Source organism: Sorghum bicolor, chromosome 4, assembly GCF_000003195.3.
Source record: "Sorghum bicolor cultivar BTx623 chromosome 4, Sorghum_bicolor_NCBIv3, whole genome shotgun sequence".
NCBI lineage: Eukaryota > Viridiplantae > Streptophyta > Magnoliopsida > Poales > Poaceae > Sorghum > Sorghum bicolor.
In genome coordinates, this window is record NC_012873.2 from 12,496,445 (window position 1) to 12,502,755 (window position 6,311).

A 6,311-nucleotide genomic window follows, 5' to 3' on the forward strand; every position below is an offset into this window, starting at 1 on the left:
TTTCTTTTTTTTTTATTTTTGGCATGTATCCCGGATTGTCTTGTTTCATTTTTTGTGCGAGAAAGGAGTATTTCCTTTGCTGTTTCCTATTTTTCACGTGCAAAAGTATTTGCTAGCCCTTGTATGTAGTTTGGCTGTTCTCTATTTTACCAGAAAAAAATCAAGAAGGCGAAACAAATAAATGCTGCAGCCGTCCTTTGGCAAAGAAAAATGTGGAGAAAACCATGAGTTTTTACTAGGGTGGCTTTTGAGAAATCTAGAGTTTACCTATAATAAACCTTTACAAAGGTCAGAGCATATCTCACACATTAGCAAAAAAAAAACTAATTAAATCTACTAATTTTACTATTCTATAAAACAGATTTAATAAAAAATACTAGAGTAATCTAACTGTAAAATCAAGAGGCTTGATGGCTAGTTAAGTAAGCTATACAACAATAGAGAGCGAATAAGAAGAGATGAAGAACTACTAAATTTAGAGAGTTATTTACAGAGTTTGTTTGAGATATTTTTTTAAAAAATAGATAAATTTAGTTTTAGAAAATAATTTAGCTAATCTCTTAGAGATGCTCTTACATAATTATGTTAATTCACCCAGCCGACTATTAGCTGATTTTTTAGAATTGGCCGAGAATCTAAACAGATCCAATTTTAATAGCCAACTATAAGCTTTAGAGATCAAACATGACTATCCTTGTATGCTTCTTGATTCTATTGTGATTACACATTTTGAGCTACATGAAAACATCATAATTTTAGTGGACAAAAGAGGTAAGTTGAAGGGATTGCGAGACAATTTGATTCATCAACTTTATCGCAATTCTCACACTATATAAGGTTAAACTCAGTGGAGTTTCACCTAGATTTTATTTGTATTTAATATCATGACACATTAACAAAATTGGTGACTTAATTATGATAAATATGAAGAGAGATAGAGAGTTTTATGAATTTCTCCAGATAAAATCAACAGAAAAGGCTAATGTGATAGTTTTGATAGCAATATCATGAAACTCGCCAACACTTACGTAAGCACTAACATCTTTTTTTGGCGACTATGCCAAACACGTTTTCTATTAAAAAAAAAGAAGAAAACTTATAAACGATTACAATAACCTGTACCCAGCGCAATACCAAATGGTTTACTTTACAAGAAGGATTTGCGACATTGCTGAAAGCAGCACCAAAGCGCAACATCTTGTGCATGAGCTCGACAGTTTACTCTGGTCTTTTCACTTCTTTTTTCAGTCGTATTTTTTTTAGTTAATAACATTTTTCTTTTATAATAAATCAGTCAATAATAATTTCAGTCATAATTTTTCAAACCAACGAACAGACCAGTATAAACCTCACGATTGTTTCGGAAAGCACAACATTATTTATGGAGGAAAAGTTGTTTAAATCAAGCCTGATTCATATTTAATATTCTATGGATGTATTGTAAAATTTGATGGGATAGAAATTTTAAATAAGGTCTTATTTTTTCCAAATTTGTTTCCTGCTTGGCTACTGTTCCTATTTCGGTCATGGAAGCCAACCATACAGCGAGGCGTGCGTGAGTGACCGGATGAAGTTATGGCGCGTGGGTCTGCACGTGGGGAGCCGCGTCGCACTCGGACAGCTGTCTCCGCATGCGCCGCTGGGTGGACGGACGCGACGCGACTGCTCCGTCCATTGCTGCCAGCTCTGGTCGCGTCGGCGCCGCAGATCAGAGCACCCGAGTGTTGTTCACCTCAAAACCATCACAATCTTATGCCACATGCATGAAGTATTAAATATAGACAAAAATAAAAACTAATTGCACAGTTTACCTGTAAATCACGAGATGAATCTTTTAAGCCTAGTTACTCTATAATTGGATAATGTTTATCAAATTAAAACGAAAGTGCTACAGTTTCGAAATTTTTTTACTTTTCGGAACTAAACAAAATTTTTGGTTTTCTAGCATTTTTGTTTTTACGTGACAATCATTATCCAATTACATAGTAACTATGTTTAAAAGATTCATCTCGCAAATTACAGACAAACTGTATTATTAGTTTTTATTTTCGTCTATATTTAATACTCCATGCATGTGTACAAAGATTCGATGTGACGGAGAATCTTGAAAATTTTTAGGAACTAAACAAGGCTTTAGGCCCTATTTAAATTGGAGATGAAAAATTTTTGAGTGTCATATCGGATGTGTTGGAAGGATGTCGGGATGGGTTTTTAGAAACTAATAAAAAAACAAATTACATAGCTCGTCTGGAAACTGCAAGACAAATCTATTAAGCATAATTAATCTGTCATTAGCACATGTGGGTTACTGTAGCACTTAAAGCTAATCATGGACTAATTAGGCTTAAAACATTTGTCTCGCGATTTTCAACCAAACTGTGTAATTAGTTTATTTTTTATCTATATTTAATGTTCTATGCATGTGTCCAAAAATTCGATGGCATAGATGAAAATTTTTTGGGTGGGAAACTAAACAGGGCCTTAGAGCAATTTCAATAAGGCCAATCACAGTGTTATTGTACAATTTCACATACCAACACATTATTAAGATTGAAATAAAATAATCTATGGAATAACCCCAGCAATGAAGCATTTCACTTTATTGTTTTCAAAGCTAAGCAAAACATTTAATTACTACAAAATGATTGGATCATATACAAGATGGTGAAACGATTTAGCCCTCAGTGGGGATTTCATCCCGTTTCATCGCGTGGAAAACAACGCCCGCAGGTTTTTACCATGGTGAAACTACTTCCTTCTCTCTCCTCTTCGTTTCATGCAAAAGTGCAGTTTTACTGACATGACGCTCTAATAAATGTGCATGACATCCCAGTGAAAACCCACTGAGACTAGCCTAATAGAGCAACGTGCTTAACTATAAGCTAAGTGATTATAGTTAAGTTATACAGTAAGTTATCTCATACTTATCTCTAAAACATATTTTTTCTGTTCCTCCTCACAACACTTGCTATTTGGGTCCACCACTACCTATACATTTGTGTCTAGCTTGGTGCTTGCATAAGAGCAAGATCAATAATAGAGCCAAGTGCTTGGCTATAAGCCAAGTGATTGGAGCCAAGTTATACAATAAATTGTCTCATACTTGTCTCTAAAACACCTTCTCTTTCCTATTCTTTCTCACAACACTTGTTATTTACGTCCACCATTACCTATGCATCCATGCCCAGTTTGGTGCTTACATTAGAGCCAAGCTATCATCTCTCTCATCTCTTCTCTCCTCCACATCAGCATTAGCTTGGCTATAAGTCCATTATTGTACCTGCTCTAAGGCAGTCTCAATGCATGTTTCATGAGAGTGTCATACACATTAAATAGGGTGCCACATAAGTAAAATTGCTGACTTGGCAGAGTCATTAAATGAAGGAGTTTCATCAGATGGGAGAGGAGTTTCATCCTCATGAAACTCATGTGGCTCAGGTACCTAGTTTATTGTCTAAGTAACTGTAACATAAAACTATGCATTGAGACTGGCCTAAGAGCCAAGCTATCATCTCTCTCCTATCTTTTCTTCTCTACATCAGCATTTGCTTGGCTATAAGCCCATTATTATACTTGCTCTTAGCACTTTCGTTTTATTTCACAAACATTATTCAATCGTAGAGTAATTAAGTTTAGAAAATTCATTTCACGATTTACATATAAACTATATAATTAGTTTTTGTTTTTATCTATATTTAATACTTTATACATGTTCTGCAAGATTTGATATAATAGAAAATCTTAAAAAAATTTGGTTTTAGGATTAACTAAACAAGGTCTGGGATAAAAAAAACGAACGGGCACATAGCCCTTGGTTAGTTTCATTCTTTTTTTCAAAATAGATACTGTAGCATTTTTGTTTTTATTTAATAAATATCATCCTATCATGAATTAACTAGGCTCAAAAAAAATCGTCTCGTAAATTATAACTAAACTATGCAATTAATTATTTTTAATCTATATTTAATACTTTATGCTTATACCACAAGATTCAATGCGATAGAAAATCTAAAAAATTTTATAAAATTTTTTATGAACTAAACAAGGCCAAGAGCACAGAACGAGTGTTTCTGTCAGAAAAAACTTTACGCGGCTTGTATGAAAAGTTGTCGGTAGTGTAGTATTTTTATGCGTATTTGGTGTCTATTATAGATTAACTAGTTTTAAAAAATATGTCTCGTAAATTATAGACAAGCTATATAATTGGTTATTTTTTATCTATATTTAATGTTCTATATATGTACCATAAGATTTGATGTGACGGAGAAGCTTAAATAGTTTTTGGATTTTGGGTAGTTCTAATTTTTTTTTAAGATTTTCTATCACAACGAATCTTATGTCACATGCATGGAGCATTAAATATAAATACAAATAATAATTAATTGCATAGTTTAGGCCTTGTTTACTTCCTAAAAGTTTTGTAAAATTTTTCAAGATTTCTGGTCATATCAAATCTTATGACACATGTATGGAGCATTAAATATAGATACAAAATAACTAATTGCATAATTTGTCTGTAATTTACGAGACAAATCTTTTGAGTCTAGTTAGTTCATGATTGGATAATATTTATGAAATACAAACGAAAATGCTACGGTGTCTATTTTGCAAAATATTTTACAACTAAACAAGGCCTAACCTGTAATTTACAAATCTTTTAAGCCTAGTTAGTCCATGGTTAGACAATAATTATCAAATACAAACAAAAGTGCTACAGTAGCTAAAATAAAAATTTACACGAACTAAACAAGGTCTACTTTTTAAGATTCCCCATCACATCAATTCTTACGGCACATACATGAAGTATTGAATATAGATAAAAAATAACTAATTGCACATTTTGTCTGTGATTTGTGAGATGAATTCTTTGAGCCTAGATAATGCCAAATGCAAACAAAAGTATTACAATGTCAAAATCCAAAAACATTTTGGATCTAAACCATACTTAAGGTCTTGTTTAATTTCCTAGGTGAAACTTTTTTGGGTACTATAGCTCTTTCATTTGTATTTAACAATTATTATCCAACCATAAACTAAGTTTAAAAAATACATTTAGTTTTTTATCTATATTTAACAAGCAAACTAGTGTGACTAAAAAATTACACTACTGTTCTTAAAAATAAGTGGTCTATCGTGGAGTAGTCTCTTCCCTTTGTTTTCCCTTTTTCAACAAATTTATTTTATTTTATGGTCTCAACTTGTTAGTGATAGGAGTTCTCAGTACTACTCAATATTGATTTGATAGTTTATGTTTACTTATTTTTTGATAAAATTTGAAGTGTAAGAGCATCTCAGCAACACTACCTAAATTAGACTACATAAATGTCTATTTAAGTAGCCGTCTTCAACTACTCAAATTTTACTTCCAACGCCAGCAGTACTACCTAAAATAGGCTACCCAAACTCATCCTAGTAGAGAATGATAGATGGGTCCCGCATGTCATTCTCTCTTCCGTATTCTTCTCCACAGATGAAGTCCCACTGGAGGAGGGGAGCAAGGACGAGGTCAATGGAGGTTGGTGGAGCCGCAGTCGCAGTCGTGGAGGCCAGTCCCGCCCGGTTGCTGTCGGAGGGAGCAGGGGCAGGCGACATTAGGTACGTGTTGATGCAAAAGCTGGATCTGCAAACACAAAGGGCTAATACCCGGTTCAAACGTTAAGACGTGCCAGCCGATTTGACCTTACTATCGGCAAAGGTGATAACTCGAATACTTTGGTCCCGACAACAGCGATGCGCCCGGATGCCACGGCCAAGAGGTATTCACGCGGAACTCGAGAATACGCCGAGCTTAAGTCGACGAACTCCTAAGAACTCGTAATGAAAAAGAAAAAATATGACGAAGTCGTCGAAAAGTAGATGCTGAAATATGAGTAGAAACTTGTGTTTGATTGATTGATTATTTTTTTACAAGGCCCCAGGGTCTACATTTATACCCTGCTCAAAGAGCTACAATCAGACACGACTAGGACTCGAATTCCAAATTAAACAGAATCCGTATACAAAACGATCTAAACAACTAAGGAAAACACAAAACTATTCCCTCGTGATCGACCAAGACACCGCCATGGGTCAATCGGCAACTCCGCGGGGCCATCGGCAATCTTCCTGCTATCGCCATCGGCAAACATTGATGCTGACCATCGGTTAGGAACGCGCCACCACTCCCTGACTTAGCCATACTCAATCGTCCCTTCATCGGCAATCTTCCTCATCGGCAACTCCCCTGCAGACTAGTTACCGTTGCTTTATCTTGCCGATCTACACCCTACCGATCCTGGATACGTGTCCAAAAACGGTGTCAACACATGCCC